Source organism: Pieris brassicae, chromosome 3 (assembly GCF_905147105.1).
Source record: "Pieris brassicae chromosome 3, ilPieBrab1.1, whole genome shotgun sequence".
NCBI lineage: Eukaryota > Metazoa > Arthropoda > Insecta > Lepidoptera > Pieridae > Pieris > Pieris brassicae.
Window position 1 is genome coordinate 4,256,002 of NC_059667.1, and position 17,565 is coordinate 4,273,566.

Sequence of the window (17,565 nt, forward strand, 5' to 3'; positions counted from 1 at the left end):
AATAAAACCCGGTAATGTTTATTTTCTTTCAATTATTTTGGCGTTCACGTAAAATATCTAGGTTCAAGTAAAATGAAATGCTAAGACATAATCAAAGGCATATAGCTAACACCAAAGATAAATAGCGTAGTTTATTTTAAAGTTAAGGTGAGCTTAATTAAAGTATTTCAGACTTGGAAGGTAGTCCAATTAATTGTTCTAGTTCGAGCCTGTGTAGGCGAAGAAAAATGTCAGTGTTCAGTGTAAAATAGTTGGCCATTATCGAATGAATAGAAGCGAAGTATCCAGTTTCTTTTATTTTTAGATTCAGGCCCTAACGAGGCGGATTTAAATAAGGTCATAATGTATTTTAAACCATTATTAATCTTTATAACTTTTTGGTAATTATCTAAAAAAAAATATTGTTTCATTAAACGGTAATTACTTCATTTCCCGATTTTCGTATAATTAGATAACTTTACCATTCTTTTTGTATCCCATTTTCAGCAACAATATAAAGATCGGCCGACGAACAGACTTAGGACTTTGTCTTAATCCTTAGCTATACTTTATGTTTATATACATTAAAAAACATTTTATTAGCTTTATCAAGCTATTAAATAATATTATATAACTTTTGGTATAGAAGGCAGACCGATCGAATGTCATCGACTAAAAAATACAAAGCAATAATACAATAATATATTCAATAATATTAAAGAAAAATTAAACGACTTCAAAAATCTGCCAACTACAAGAAAAATAATGGATTTTCATTTTTGTTGACTCTACAGTTCCTTAAACGTATTGAATTAAATCAAATCTGTAAATCTCGATTTGACTTTTAATTCAAATAAACACAAATAACCTTCTTTGTCTATACAACTATCTATATAGTCAAATTAATCGATTGCACGAACCAAAATGGGTATTGTTAGGATATTGATATTGTTTGCCGTATTATTTGTAATTACTTTGATGTTGGCAATATTTTTAATTGGTAAATCAAATAAATTATTGTTTGTATATTAATAAAATAACACGAACATTAATTTTAATCATAATATTATCTCTGATATCTGTATACTTGTGAAATACGTGAGTGTCCAAGTGTATCACGGTATCCCTTAACATTATGTCAGTTGCCTGCCCTGAAATAAGGAATTGGTAGATGACCGACTAGTCACTAAACAAGTCAAATACTTGATAATAATATAGTATTTATCCTCTAATTTATTCTTTGGCCTTTCAGCATGGCAATTTCTCGATACAGTTGAAGACGGAGGGATGCAAAATGAACGAAAAAGGAAATTGAGTTGGCCCGCTTTGATCTTCGTTTATTGAAAGTCCAACTGATTGATTCAATAACAAAACAGAATTCTTCCCGTTAATTGTTACATTTTTAAATAAACTGAAAGTGAAATACAACGAAATTCTGAACAAACATTCAAGATTGAGGCATTAATTAAAAGTTGTTTACGAAATTTATTCGTTAATCGGTGATTACGTGTATGTATTATTAGCAATTTATATTCAAACCACTTGCGAATAAATGGACTGGGTTAAGCTACTTTTAGTAACCTCAATTATGTTGCTAAACCAAGCTTTTAAGATTTGCTTTCATATTTCAATTTATAATAATATTAGATTGTTGTTGCTTCATTTCATTACCATATAATTCAATTTATATAAATAAATAAATTTTAAGTTAACTTAAACTAACCTAAGATTTATTATTTTACCACAACGAGATTCTTCTCTTATAAATAAAACGGCGCTACAATCTTCTGGGCCTCATATTTCTGTATCTGTTTCATGATCATTTGTTAATCTAATAAGCAAGTAGGTGATCAGCCTTCTGACGCACGCTGTCGACTTTTTGGGTCTAACCTTACCTCACGATGTTTTTCTTCACCGTTCAAGCGCATGTTAAATGCGCACATAGAAAGAAAGTCCATTGGTGCACAGCCGGGGATCGAACCTACGACCTCAGGGATGGGAGTCGCACGCTGAAGCCACTAGGCCAACACTGCTGACAATGACCAACAATAATAGTCAGGCAACAAGAGACTGAGGTTATCATAGGTGTGTTACCTTTAATATGGGTAATGGTTACACCTCTCTTATAAATAGCTTATAAGAACATCTTTCCAGACCGATCAAATATACGAAAATATATGTAATATTAGGTCAACAAGTGTTAAACTTGTTAAACATTGAAAAAAGTGGTAAATAAATAAAAATAATGCAATAACAAATTTAAATTCTCAGTTAAAATAACATGTAAGCATAAGATGGTATATTTATGTATTGAATGAGTTTACAATCATGAGTTCTGTGGGATACGATTTTTAATGGTTTCTCATAAAATTCTTCGAACGTACAACTACTTCGTAGCGATATAAATACACTATATTAATAAAAGCATTATGTTCCGGAAGTTGGTAACGAATAAACTTAAAAGTTACTAATAAAGGTTATGTTTATTTCCCTAACATTTAAAATAAGCAATGTCCAGCCGTGCGAGGCTGGGACAGGCCTTTAATTATATTTTTTTAAAATAATTCTCAGCACTTTCTGATATATTAAAATATGACATAATATTCAACAATTACCAATTTACTCATATCCGTTCACATAATATTTGTGCAACAACGAATATCTATAATTTACAAAGCCAAAGCACAGTTTAAGTTGAAACTATCAAGAATTCGGGTTTGCGAGGTTATATCGGTGTGTCCCTATCTCACTTGTGCGGAGGTGATTGGAAAATGTCTTACGTCTCGCTCCAACTCATGAGGCTTGCGCGGAAAGAGAATGTTGGTAACGACCTTTTGCAGCTACGGATGGCAGTGCGGAGCGTCCATTCACCGGGAGTGGTACACTCAGTAGACGCGATATCACACACGACACCGAAAAAATTACGTAAATATTACAACACTCTCGAATTGATTATCGCCGTGTGACCACATGCTGCTTTGACTTCCAGCTCATACTAAATCCACGTTTAGTGCTGCATGTGTTTTCCCTTGTGATATTTCGACTTTGTGGTCTGACTGTGTTTTTTTTGTGTTCTTCTAATTTTTTTTATATTGGATTGTTGCAGGCGCTATAAGTAAGTTGATTTTATACATTCAAATTACTATTACTTCTAAAATAAACATTATACTAAAATCAATAGCCACCCACGTGCTAGTGTTACCCTAGTTTCTAGAGGAACGTCTGGCACAACGTTATTTTCCAGACTTTTAATACTTATTTTATTATCAAGTAATTTACTTGATAGTAAGTCCTTAAATCTAGAGTTTAAGTATATGTAGAGCCTACAATATAATATTTAGCCCTTACTATAATTTTAAGAGTTAGGATGTTGAGGCGGTCCAGCGACATTAATTAGTAAGGAAACGGAGGTGACAAAGATCGCCTTAAAAGAAATTTTCAGCCAAGATCAAAGAAAAACTATTATTAGTGAGCCAACAGCTTGGAATTTCTACAAAGATCTAATGGTATTTTCTTTCTTGAGGTATTTTATTTTTACCTAAGTAGTCTGTATGTGATATATATGTTTTAGCGGTAACAATGGTTATATTTAAATATATTATTGATCAGCATACGTGTACCTTTACTAATGTAGATATTATATTTATTTACGACTTTCATTTGGAGCAAAAAATTAGGATTTCACTGCCCTATACTCGTTACCTAATTGGGCATTACATTTAGCAGTAAAGTTACACCATCCTCAAGATATTTTAAATTATAAATATATAATTAGGCGTAATCTAACATTAGACGTACTCAGAAAAGTCCATTAAATAATGGACAATTCTGAGCTCGGACAGTTTCTAAATATGCAATGATCAAATAAATATACATATTTTATTCTGACCGAGCCCAAATTGATTAATTAGTTATCATTTTATAAAATATTCAAACTAATAATTAACAATTTCCAACAAGCAAATTAATGTGTAACTTTAATTATATTTGGTGGATATGAATTGTTGTTTACCACTAGAGTAATCGTGTGCTTTGTGTATCAAGTTAACAGTTAATTCAATTTGTGAAACCAAAGATCACACATTACACATATACTTTGACAATTTACTTTAATAACAAACGGAAAATGTACGCAACCGTATAATGTATCTTTCTTTTTTTTAGATACTATATTATAATATATGCATTATGTCTATACCTTGATAGAGATAAGTACACTAAAATAGCGTAGTAAAACAGATTTAGTTTCTACAAACAAAGGAGTTCTTCAATTTTGGAAACATGCTCAGGTTTTAAGATTTTAATAATTTATGATATTAAAGCGAATTAAATTTGCATTTGAAGCACAAAGCACGCAATCATCGGACAATATAAAATAAATAATTACGATCCCCGATGTTTAGACACTATATGTTTTAAATATGTTATACTTGTAAAATACAATATTTTGTTAGCAAATAAACTTTACTATTATTACTATTTAATTTCCCTTAGAAACTGTTAATAGCGTAGAATAAAAGACTTCAACGTCTGATTAATAGGGAGAATTTTATATGAAGGTTTTATATAATACTTGTTTAAGATCCGGCTCGACCGTACCTAATTTGCATCAGCAGTCATGCGGAATGTATGAATACCTGCTTGTAAACGAAATGAGGTAAAAAAGAAAAACTACTGGGCTATTAATTTGTAATACATTAATAAGATAACATCAACTATAATAGCCATCGTGGTATCCCAATTTTACTTTGAACTCAGGTTTTTATTCGAAAAAAATATTACCCTTAACGAATGTTGATACATTTTAAAGACATATAAATGTAAACGTTCAGTCTGAGGTCAAAAGTTCAAATAACGGCTATGCAATGGATTGTTGCCTTGTGCATTGCATGATTGTGTGCATTTCGCATTTAAGACACGGTGTACGGTGTAGTAAAAAATATGGAATCCAAAAGTTGAAGGCGTGTGTCAGGCTGGAAAAAACAAATGATCATGAAACAGATACAGAATTATATAGCCCAGGTCTCATGTTGTAGTTCCACCGGGTGTTCTTTAAAATATAATACTAGAAAAGAAGCACTTGACATTGTATTTCTATAATATCTATATTCAGAGACAAATAATATATTAAAGATTAACTAAAACTGTCATTTGTCAAATGGTCTAAGATTTTGACGTGAGAAATCTAAGAACAGTTTAGTGAGATATAGTTGTCTCTTCTCATATAGCGCTTTCGTCTGTGGGCAGCTATGAGTCAGAAGGTCTCGGCGAGGTCGCTCACGTATCCGCGTTCGCAAATACGGACTTTGATGTGTTTAGATATTATTGTTTTTCTTTCACACTACGTAATCATAGAAATTCGATTTAAATATCCCAATACATTTAATATCTTTACGGAAATGTACAAAATTTCAAAATAAATCATATTTACTTGCATTAATCGAAATACAAAAGTATTCCACATGTAAAGTTTTTATATATAGCACAAGTCATAAAATAGTGTCATTATTTTATATAAGAGGGGGAAAATGGAAGGCTTACTTGATGTTAAGTGGTATCATACTCTTCCATGGACACTGATATTACCAGCTCGCAAGTGCGTTACCGCCGTTATAAGAATTGGTACGCTCTTCCCTTGGACCTAATTCAAATTGGTTTGAAAATATTTTTTTATTCACACTTCGTTACATAAAAAATTATAAGGGATGCAATGGGCAATCTTACCGATAACAAGCGATGTCTTCAAGGCTACTTTAGTAAGGGAAAAGTCTAAAAAAAGAAATATGATGACATGCATGAAATTATAAAACCAAATCTTATAAGAAAAATATTATAGAACCTTAATCTAAAATAATACAAAAAATATTAATACAACAAAATGAAAACTAAAAAGCTAATCTCACGGATTCATGAATTGCAATACAAAAGAATAATTCAGTCAAAATGTCATAATTTTGATTTCGCTTCCAACTTCTACATAAAATAAATTTAATATAGCTAAAAGATCAAATTCAATTACTTTCATGTCACTGTTATGTAACAGAGAATAAGACGTTTCAAATGCAATTTAATTTTCGGGTGTCTGGGGGTTTTAGGACATTCAGAGTCAGCCGCAAGCAAACTCATACATTATTCAGTCTTTGTATAGAATAAACGCACAATTCTATACGGCTAATGGCATTGAAAAGCAAAAGGTTGGATGAAATGACAAAGACATTTGAACTGGTTGTGACTTGTATTAGTTGGCTTTCGGTTTAGTCATGTGCTTTACACGCGAAATGAGTGGACAATTTTATTCAATATCCGTGCTTTTGTTGTTTAACGAATAATATATATTGTTACAGTGTTAATATGAGCATATTAATAGCAGCAAATTTCTCAAGTAATTGTGCGTGTTCCGTTTCATCATTATTTATTATTATACTAGATGACCCGGTGAACTTACTATTATGGTATTACCTGCATATTAAACTGAATCCAAAATTTTTACAACATACCAAAGAGATCGGACCTTATACTAAAGTAATGAAATACACATTTTTGAAGGAATTATATGACTACGAACTGAAAGAAAAAATCTGAAAATACAAAAGACATAAAATATTTCCCTGCCAAGCGGCCTTTATTGGATAAGTCTTTATTGGATAATTCAATTGTATCAAGTATTTAGTTTCCTATTTAACTTCCACAAATCAAGTCCAACCAATCACTGGTTTTAGTGAGACAAACAAGTAAAAAAAATATAGATAGATGTAATATTTGAAGACATACATACATTAAATGTGAAAGTGCCAATCATAGTATATTTTTAAAAATTACAGTAAAATAGTTCATAAGTCAAATTATATTTCTAATTTAATGCATCATATTACATATTGTTTTTTAAACAAATGAAACAAATGAGTCTTTAAAAATCGACGTTTTGTATTACTTATGGAAAAAATGTATTACTCAATAAATGATTATTTGCGTGAAAGAAGTAGCTATTAACATTTGATATGATATGTACGATACAAATAATATAAGAATTTACCAAATTCAATATGACTAATAATGTAAAATGTAAAACTCCTTCAAAGACAAATTTGCGCGCCAGTGTATGGCAGAATATGTGAAAATACTATTGTACCATATTCTTGCAATAAATTATTATTATTATAACATCAAGTAACATTATGCTATGAATATAAGGATTTATATAGATAACACTATGTTTTATCGTTGAAAAATAAAGTATTAAAACTGGCTATTTTAAACATAAAAGTTGGAAACGAGAACTAGTTTAACTTAGTTGGAAATAATATGCATTAAGTTTCCAATTTGTGTTCACCGCTGGTAGTAGTGAAAGCCATTACAATATTTGAAGCAATTACGATAATCAATTGCCGATTAATAATAAACAAATTACGAAAAGAAAGTTTACCTTGAATATGAAGAAAGCAAAGTGATTATTAATCTAATGTATAATAAACAAAGTACAGTTTCGTAAACGAAAAATATTCAGTGTCTGAGCAGTGTTGGCCTAGTGGTTTGATTGTTCGAACATCTTCCCTATTGTCGTGCATTCGAGTCTAGGCTGGGGACCGATGGACTTCATTTGTGCACCACTTTAATCGGACGTACGGTATTGTTAATATCGTGAGCAAGCCCATGAGCCCAGAGAAGACTGATTACCTACTTATTTTTCTTGTCCATTAAGAAAAATCATAACAAAACCGATACAAAATTCTGGGACCAAGAATCTTTCAATTTATGAAAACGAACGTAGATCCTCCGTATTATATTCACTGAAAATTTAGATATAAACTAAATTAATTTTGAGTTCTTAAAACTGGTATACTCGGTAAAGTTTCAAATTCAAATTGTTTTGATTCTATTTGGACCCTAGACCTATACAATTTCGTAACGCATCGTCACTAATAGTTACGTGTTTGATTACGTAGTAAATTATAGTCGTTTGTGATGTTAATGGAGTGGCTCTACACGGACCAGTTAGGATCCGCGATTTCACCGACCAAGCACGCAAAGTCACGAATAACTTCGGAACCAATTAGTAAATGGAACAACAATACAATATTATAAGCAGTTCATATTTCTCATCACGTATTGAGTTACCGTTCATTGTTACGTGGGCCACTTTCTGTGAGTGAATAGGACCAGGACTCAGATGTGCGTGGAATATGATTAATTATTTCTTACTCATAAATATGTGTACGCATCATGGAAGCTTAGAAACTTGTTTCTCGACAATTGCGTATAAGGGTAGCGGAAACTTTGTAAGAGAATTCCTACATTATTTTGTATAAGACGACATAACTTTAAACGCATGTTCATTTCTCTATTGAGTTTCAAATGGGCATAATAACAACCGACTACAAAAGCTATATTATGTACACATCTTAGCGTCTGTCTCATTTCACATGTCCTCGAAGTCCATCCTCGGGTTTCCTTACGATGATGTCGACTAAAGCGAATGGCACACATTTATCGTAACATTAATATATTTTATAATCTTATGCACACATGAAGCGCGTTAACATACACAAATCAGCATTCCTCCGTAGAATATGATCAAAGTAGTTTTTGTATGGATGAGTCACTATTGGAAATGACCAGTTTAAAATTATCCTTGACTAAATCACTTAACATGATTTCATCGAAAAACAATTTCAAAGTGAATAATTTGCCTCCGCGAATTGCCTTTGCGAACCTTTTAGGAAACCAATAAAAACTTCCCGCTACAATCTTCCATATTTAAAGAGCAAATACCGCAGCTGAAATTCAGTGCAAAGTTTTAAAATCCATTTCAAGTTTGGTCCAGGCGAGGCCTCCGAAGATATTGGCCGACATCCAAAATATCGTGCCAAGGTTCAAAGACACTGCGCGCGTTTTGTCCGGGATATAATGCTATCATTCTCGAGATAAGGCAATAAACGCCACTCGAAAGCAAACCTCATTTATTTACTAAAACTCTGGAATACTTTTTAATTCCCTTTACTCCCGCATTTCATTATGTTAAGTCTTGCTGAATACTCCAACTTCCAATAGATCTTGCCAATTAGACGGTTATTTTTCTGCCAGCTCCCAGTCATTCGTGTTACACGCTTGAGAGCTTAGATTTATTGAATTGTTTACCCATATAAGGGATAGTTTTTAGTAGCCCAAGGAGGATATTATAATCAGTAAAACAGACGATAGTCACGCCTCCTTAATCCGAGAATATTTTACCCACACCTCACCCGTATTCTATTTCGTGTGTTGGTTTTATTTTGCCAGTGACATAATGTAACCCCAACAACGCTGGATTATATCTGAAATGGGACTTGGCCTAAATTGAATTTCGTGACTAAGCAAATACATAACTGTTTGTATATTTTATTCTTTCTTTAATAATGCAGAGGGACGTGGTAATAGGGTCGAGGACCGATGTGATAAATTTGCACATCATTATTATTTTACGAAACTTTTAGTAATATATTATACCCCTGGTATATTGGATAGTGTTTTTTACGTCTTACATTTGTACTATAGATATAATCTAGTTATACTACATAACCGTGGAACCAATTTATATTATATCTGAACCGATATATGTCCTTCATGAAATAGCATACCACCTTCTAAAATGACGGCATTGCTGGTACTCTCAGTGTTATTATATTTTCCGGTGCTGTTGCGTTCCTGGAAAAATATTTAAAGGTCCATCAACACTATGATGATAACACATATTCAATTCGATGTTCAAGAAATTATTCTAGCGGTAAGGTTAAAAAACCTCGAGTCATATAATACGCGATATAAAAAGATGCTTTGAATACTTGGGACAGGAGAGCAGAAAATAGCAATAATGCTGCCAGCTTCAAATATACTATGCTACAGGGACTGAATTTATCAGTATTTAATATTCTACGTAATATAAAGTTCGTTTTTATTATTAATTTTAAACATAGTTACAACGAACTATGACATGTGTACTAGTGAATGGGTCAAACGTGTATTCACACAATGTTTTGTTCATAAAATCTAACGCATATTACGTCTTTTGACAGTTGGCATTTGAAACACACAAACGGCAAATGTGATGTGTAACGAAAGTATAATTTTCCATTCGTTAATTTTAGACTGGTGAATGTCAATTAAAATTAATTTAATAAATATGCGTATAATAACTTTTAGGCGTTGTGTAATATAACTCCGATCTCCATACAATAATTTTATAGTCAATTGGATTCGTATTATTAATATTATATAATTGTTTTCTTTAATTTGGATTACATGAACGGATATATGTGATAAGGCAGCCCGTTACATAAGGTTTGTTTTAAATAGCACTTCTTCGTCACAGCATCTTTATTCGTTGTGTGTTATGTGTGTTTCACAGTGAGAAACAAATACATGTTAATTTCAAACTAGAATATATTTTCGTATGATTAAAACTCCTTGACACCCTCCGAATGAATGACTCCGACCCAACTGCGGCCGAGTACCAAGAGCCACGAGAAATTAAGGATTTGATTTGATTTGTATTATCATAAAAATCCTTTAACAATATCAGAAATAAAATTTCGACCACGTACAAATGTACGCACACACCTATAGTAAGATTGTATTGAAGTAAGGTAGGCCGTTCATGGTGGATGTTTTGTTATTAATTAAGAATTCTAATTTTTTATACTCTGTTGGTTAATAATAAAAATGTAATTATAAACAATTAAATCTATTGCCTGTACGAACCAGCACAGTACGAAGAAAAGTTATTATTTTGTAACAAAAATATAGCTCATAGTGGCAACATCTCAAGGCTGTAAGAAATGGAAATTAAGTTATAACAAGGTTGTGTTTTCAAGACAACGATTACCGATCGAAATAGGAACTCTTAGTATCAGAGACGCGACTTAGAACAAAATAGGACTCCCGTTTGTCAATTCAGAACCTTTTTACATGAGTCGCTTAGCGGTAACTTTTAAGGCTGTTTTTTGCCATTTAATATTATATATAACTATGGGTTGATACGATGAAATGGATAGGCCCCACACTCCGAAGAGATTTCAATCACATCCCTAAGCAGGCGCTTGATCCGCAAGGATAACGGAAGAGTGGCCGTCCCAACTTAACGTCTCCCAATTGGACTTTGGGAATAACAGTTGCATTTTTAATGATATGTATGAGGTTCATTTTAACTCGAACCAAATATTTTTATGGAAATTAATATTCATAAAGCGTCTCCTAACCTTTGACCTTCCATATTTAAAGTAATGTAGAGAATATGCATTACGCATACAACAAAAACGGCTCGATGTGTGAGAAAGTAACGCGCGTGTTTCACAGATTTCTAATGTAAACATCAATAGATGGCGAATTAATACTTTCTAACTTGTTTTCTTACTTTCCCCAAAACAATATGAGGGAATATTTAATAGCCTGATTTTCATTTTATATAATATGGCATCGAAAACCGATTGCTTTTAAAACATTATGTTTAAATTATGCAACGAGTATAATGGCAAAAGGATTAATAGCACTATTCGGTAGTGAAAAATCCCGACATTTTGTAATTGGGAAATAAATTGTTAATATTTACTAGTATTTTGGTGCTTTTATTTACTGTGCACTTTAAAACTTAAGAACCAGTAATAAAAACTCGTTTATATATACGAATATATATATATATAGTTTAGATCTTATTGTGATCAATTTAGATTAAAAATATTTTCGAACTGTTTTAGGTTAGTGGTTGAAATCAAAGCCTGGCAGTAGTGAGTTCCAACCGGTATGCATAAAATTTTCTCTCTATTTGCCAAAAAAAATTGTTATAAAAAAATGTATAGAAATGTAATATTTAAAAAAAATTGAGGTCCATACATTTTTGTAGCACAAAATTATAAAAACAATATCGTTTACTAAGTACTAACATAAGAGATTCATAATTCTCTCTATGTTTCTTATACATATCATATGCATATCTTGACATTGATTAACAAGATTTTTTCATTTGCATACATTTTGCACGTTCTCTAAAGCATAATACACATATATGACCTTTTGCTTAATGGTTTAAAACCTCAATAATCCATTAATCCCAATCCAGCATTTAATTAATTAATCGAGTTGTTTCATCCGTCAAACGGCCACCTGCACCAATATATATTAGCTTTATTTTATTAGCCGCTTTATTTTCATTATTAATAGGTTTCATTGAAATGTGGCAAATAAAAGTTTCTCATAAAGGAAGTAACAGTCAAGACTAAGCGAGTTCAGTCATCTCTTATTAGAATTCTTCGCGAATATAACAGTAACACTACTTATCCAGAGATCCATGTGGTTAACAGGAAGTGGCTGATGGCTGGCTCAAGCAGTTTAAGCGTTAGTCAGCGCCTATCTGCTGCCTAATCCGCATTCCTAAACAAAAAATAATAAAACAAAAACTAAAAATGGAAGAGTGATATCTTTATGTTATTTTAACTTTTTGTAAAATTTATGTTGACCAATGTATTATATATTTTTTTTCTTCTATGTAATAGGAGGCAAACGGGCAGGAGGCTCACCTGATTTTAAGTGATACCGCCGCCCATGGACACTCATATTACTAGAAGACTCGAAAGTACGTTGCCGGTCTTTCAAGAATTCGTACGCTATTTTCTTTAAGGACCCTAAGTCGAATTGGTTCGGAAATACTTCAGTGGGCTGCTGGTTCCACATGCTGGTGGGGAGCGGCAAAAATGCCTTAGAAGACGTCGAGGTGATGTACTTTAATAAATAAATAAGCGATAAATACGACTACTGTTTTTCAAATGCAATACAGTTTTAACATACGTAAGTAATACTTAGCTGAAGGTTGATACCCTAGAACCTTTTAGTCAAGACTTAGGACTAGACTACGAAAAAATTATGTCACCTAAAATGATGAATACGTATATAACAAAGCAGTTTGCACCAACCACCCTTTATTGTTTAATTTAATACAAAAACTTAAATATTAAAAATGCCGCGAATGTGCAGAAAAATAAACATGAAATCTAAAAACATAAGACGGTCGCTGTGATAGCATAATGTTACTTTAAATAACAATAGAAAGCATGTATTTTGCAAAGAATGTCTTTTTGTATATCACGTTGGAAGGCCTAAGCCGGTTCGCAGTGAAACGGAATGCTACGACCTCCTATGGAATGTGGCGCCCTCGCAATAGGCAAGCTGCATACTGCTTCAGATTCTATAATGCAAATATCGTTTATTAATTACTCTTATACCATTTGCAGTGATATATTACACTATATTGTTATTTAAGTTAATTATCTTTGGCAACAGGTTATAGTATATATATATATAGTTTCAGTCTTATAGGAAAACCCGCTCTTTAGCGCCGCTAAATTTTATTACCTTAGGCTAATTGATCGTTTTAAGGATAGTATGCCAGATACAATGAATGAAAGAGTTATAATTTGACCGTTATTGTATAGGTATTTGTGTACTTATTTGTACGTTAAGGATAATGTACTAATGTGCTCTATGATTGGTCATGTGTCTAGATAGATGATACACAAATTAAAATAAAATGAACTAAACTAACTTTTTAGTCAAAACTGTAAAATAAGCGTAAATGATTCACACTTTAACCAAACTTAGACGTTCTAATGGAAGTGTCGCTTACTAAAAATATTACCAATAAATAACCATTCCGCATTTAAATGTGTGACATTATCTTTCTGTCTTTTCAAAAAAAGGGCTTAAAACCCTCATAAATTACAGTGTATCAGTCCTCCCATGAATTATTTAGATTAGTATTTTACGACGTCTGCTAAAAAATATATTGTCTGTGGCCAAGATAAACCAAAATTATGTTCCTGGCAAATTGCAGCCAATAGTGTATTATAATAAATGTTTTAAATTTTTGCCATACTATTGTAGCCTATACAAAAGAATGTTTCATATTATGTAATATGAGACTTGTGCCAAGCTAACTGGACAGCGGACATTTTGAATTGGAAAAATCTAATCGGATCTTTTTCTCATAACGCTTGGGAAATATAGGATCCGTTTGGATTATTCACTACGTAGACAATTTAATTGTTTATTTACAAAAGAGTCGAACATCAAAAAAAGAATATTCATATCTTATGTTTGCAGATAACAAAATATATTTACTTCAACATGTACGATCATCAACAATCTTAATAGATTGGAAGCAAAAAATTTTGAAAATGTAGTCCAATTACTTTTACTCACAAACATAAAAAAATACAATTTTGTTATAAAATAAGAGAGACAACAATTAGGTGAATTTAGTTAGAGATTTAGAGATACTACTAGATAACATGTGTTTCTCAGACTAATATAGATAACATAACAGAAAAAGCATATAAATAACTTGGCTTCGTCAAACGTGAATGCAAATCTTTTAAGAATATAAATTGCATAAAATGCCTGTACTTTGCTTTTGTTAGGAGCACACTAGAATATGCAGGCACTGTTTGGTCCCCAATCTACTAGAAATACATTGGAGCAATATAGAATAATCAAAAAAGTTTATTAAGTTTTAAGGATTTCCGTAAGTAGTCATATAGGTTACTGCAACTATGGTATTGATTCCCTAGAATGTAGGCGTTAACAGTAATTATAAATGAATTAATGCAGTCTCGTAAAATCTTTACGATTCTTGGCTTCATTGCGTTTGTTTCTTTAATAATTTCTGTTTTTATAGGCAAGTACAGTGCCACATACTTTTCTTGGCCGGCGGCTGAAATTGGTAGTACCGTCGCCATTTAGAAATATAAATAGTTTCTGTCATTTCTTGGTGCGTACAATAAATATATATTTTTTAAGTATTTATTTTTATTCCTTGAATTATTACAGTGGCAATTTTTTTAGTATCGAACGGTTTTGATGGCTAGGTATCTTAAAATATATTGTATTTGTTCCTAGGTTTGTGTCTAGAATAGTATTTTCTTACTAGTATACATCGTTTTATTAAGAATTTTCAATAAATTATTAAGTTCCTTTATATTATTCCCCTTATATTGGTTAATTTTTATTTACTGGCAATACTATAATATCCATGACAGCGACGCTTAAGGGCCAAGAAAAGTATGTGGCACTGTAGGTGAGCCTCCTGTGCCTGCCATATGTCAATTGTTGGTCACAAGGCATGCGGTGCATTATTGTTTACTGTCACAATTAAGAGTGAGTGATATTTTTGAGCATAGAAAGGAAAATTAAAAAAAACGTTTAGATGTACACATGAGTTTATGCACTTTAATTAAGTGAACACTGGTAATTTAAACAATATAAATACAGCATATCAATACTGCACTGCGACTATATAACCACAGTTCGATTTTACCTTTGAATAGAGAAAATTTTCCCGTGTCACCTCCACGATGTGTCATTTACATACAGATTTCTGCTTCTATTTTGTTACCGTAGCAAATTCCATTTAGTATTAGATAACTATCGTGTAAAACAATGTGTACAAGTTTATGGTCCAACTAGAACACAAACAATGGCTGGTTAACTGTTGAAACACATCACTTTGACGTGATGTAAAACTGGTGTTGCATACATCAATATTTCATTGAAAAATGTTTCCACATTAATAAGAGGCTACACGAAGTTGCTGAAATGTTTAATTATCTCTAGATTAAAGATTAAAATAATAAAGAACTACACATTATCATTATAATTTCGTAACGCAGTTGTCCATAATTGCTTTAATTTTTACTTTACATCAACCTTTCACCTAGTTTTCTGGTTATCAGGGGTACGATATCTGGTAAACATAATTCAGGTATAAAACGACAGTATAAGCATGAAAAAGTTCTATATATGCTTTTATTATATATAAACATTATTCAGATATAGAAAATACCTAAACAACAAATAAAAAGATTGTTCGCAGTACACCTTTTTTTCAAAACAGTTATTTTCATATAAACCTTTGTATTTTAGTATTTTCCTTTTCCTTTGATTCACTACAATATCTAACAATATACAACTCTTGCTTAGAATAACAAACGTATTCTATTACAAATACTTTATCTCCAATGTATCGGTACAAGATAGCCTGTCGAGGCGAATAGCCACGCTCCGTCACACGCAAATGGCTACATTACACGTGGTATTCTCTAACAAAACGCCAAATATGATAAATATTTCAACTATTTTTATTTTAATAGGTTCCTTGTTTACAATTTGATTTAAAGTGTGATTAAAACTGTATTTAAAAAAAAATATCAAAGTCAAAGTTACCCTGATACCTATAAAATAGTATTTATATGTGTCTTTCATAAGCATTACAATAATGGTTTTATATAAACATTGTACTGTGAATGTTTATATAAAACCATGGGTTATAAACATAACAGTTGGGTTGGAATTTCCATGGCCAGTTAAACGCCTGGTGTTAAAATGCTAAAACTTGCAACTATTATAAACGTTTTTGTGCTTATTAACCCTACGCCTACATATACGCCTTCATTTTACTCGTGCAACAATATATAGCAAAATATTAGCCGGCAACGTAACTACACAGTAAACAGATTCTAATAATATACGACAAATATATCTTAACCAGAAAAACCTCATTGCGTTAGCCAGGGCCGAGATAGAGCGAAAATCCACCAGCTTTGTACTTACAAACTGACAAAAGGAATATTTATTACCTGAGAGAATACAGACCGCTCGGAAACAAATGTAATTAGTTACACCATGTGATTATATTTACAACTTCCTGTTAATATTTTCCCCCATATTTTCTTGATTTTATGTTTCATATAATTCGTACAATGTATATAGATTTTTCAAATGTTCATTCGTTTGGCTTCAGTCAACACGCTTTGTTGTATAAATCTACGTTACATACTCGAGCATATCTTTTTTTTATTACCCGTCTATAATCTAATCACGTTTTTACAAAATTCAATATAAACTATAGTGCAATATCATGCAGCATATATTATTTACCAATTCTCGAACCGCCCAAAACTTTGTCTTCAAACACTTTGCGAAACGCGGATCTTTTGCGAAATACTCTTAAAGAAAGTTTTATACAAGGTTTCTCGTACGTGCCAAGCTCTTTCGTGTTATGAAATATTTTGCACTTTTTACGGAATTCTCGTCTGAAATGATATTCATATTATGTGGCATTTCATCATTAAAACGAAAATAGCTACTGAAGAAATAATTATTAAGAAATCGGCAAAAAGGGAAATAATTTTAAACATCTATTTGTTGATTATTTTCCAGTACAATAATCAAATGTTAAATTTTGAACTAAAAGCCTGATTTAAATTGTAAGAAAACACATACTACTTAAACTGAAGTAATCTCACAAAACTAAACGTTATCTCTATATATATATAATTCTCATTCGTTCCCATACTGCTCTGAAACGGCTCGACCGATGCTTATGATTTTTTTACGCATAGATAGAAAGTCTGAAAATCGGCTACTATCTATTTTTTAAACCACTAAGTGATCCTTAAGTTTTTTTTATGATACAGCATACAAAATTACATACAACCCTTTGTCACCCCTCTACGATCAACCCCTATATTTTATTATAGTTATTTTTATTTAACTAAAAAAATGTTT

General features: G+C 31.7%; 1 protein-coding gene across 1 annotated transcript in view; it reads left to right on the forward strand.

The window, feature by feature from the left end:
- The first annotated feature begins 2,843 nt into the window (after positions 1-2,843).
- Positions 2,844-17,565, forward strand: part of LOC123706856 (mucin-5AC) — a 62,016-nt gene continuing 47,294 nt past the window's right edge. Inside the window, exon 1 of the mRNA XM_045656395.1 lies at positions 2,844-3,094. The gene's annotated coding sequence lies outside the window, so the exon portion shown is untranslated. The remainder of the gene's footprint in view (positions 3,095-17,565) is intronic.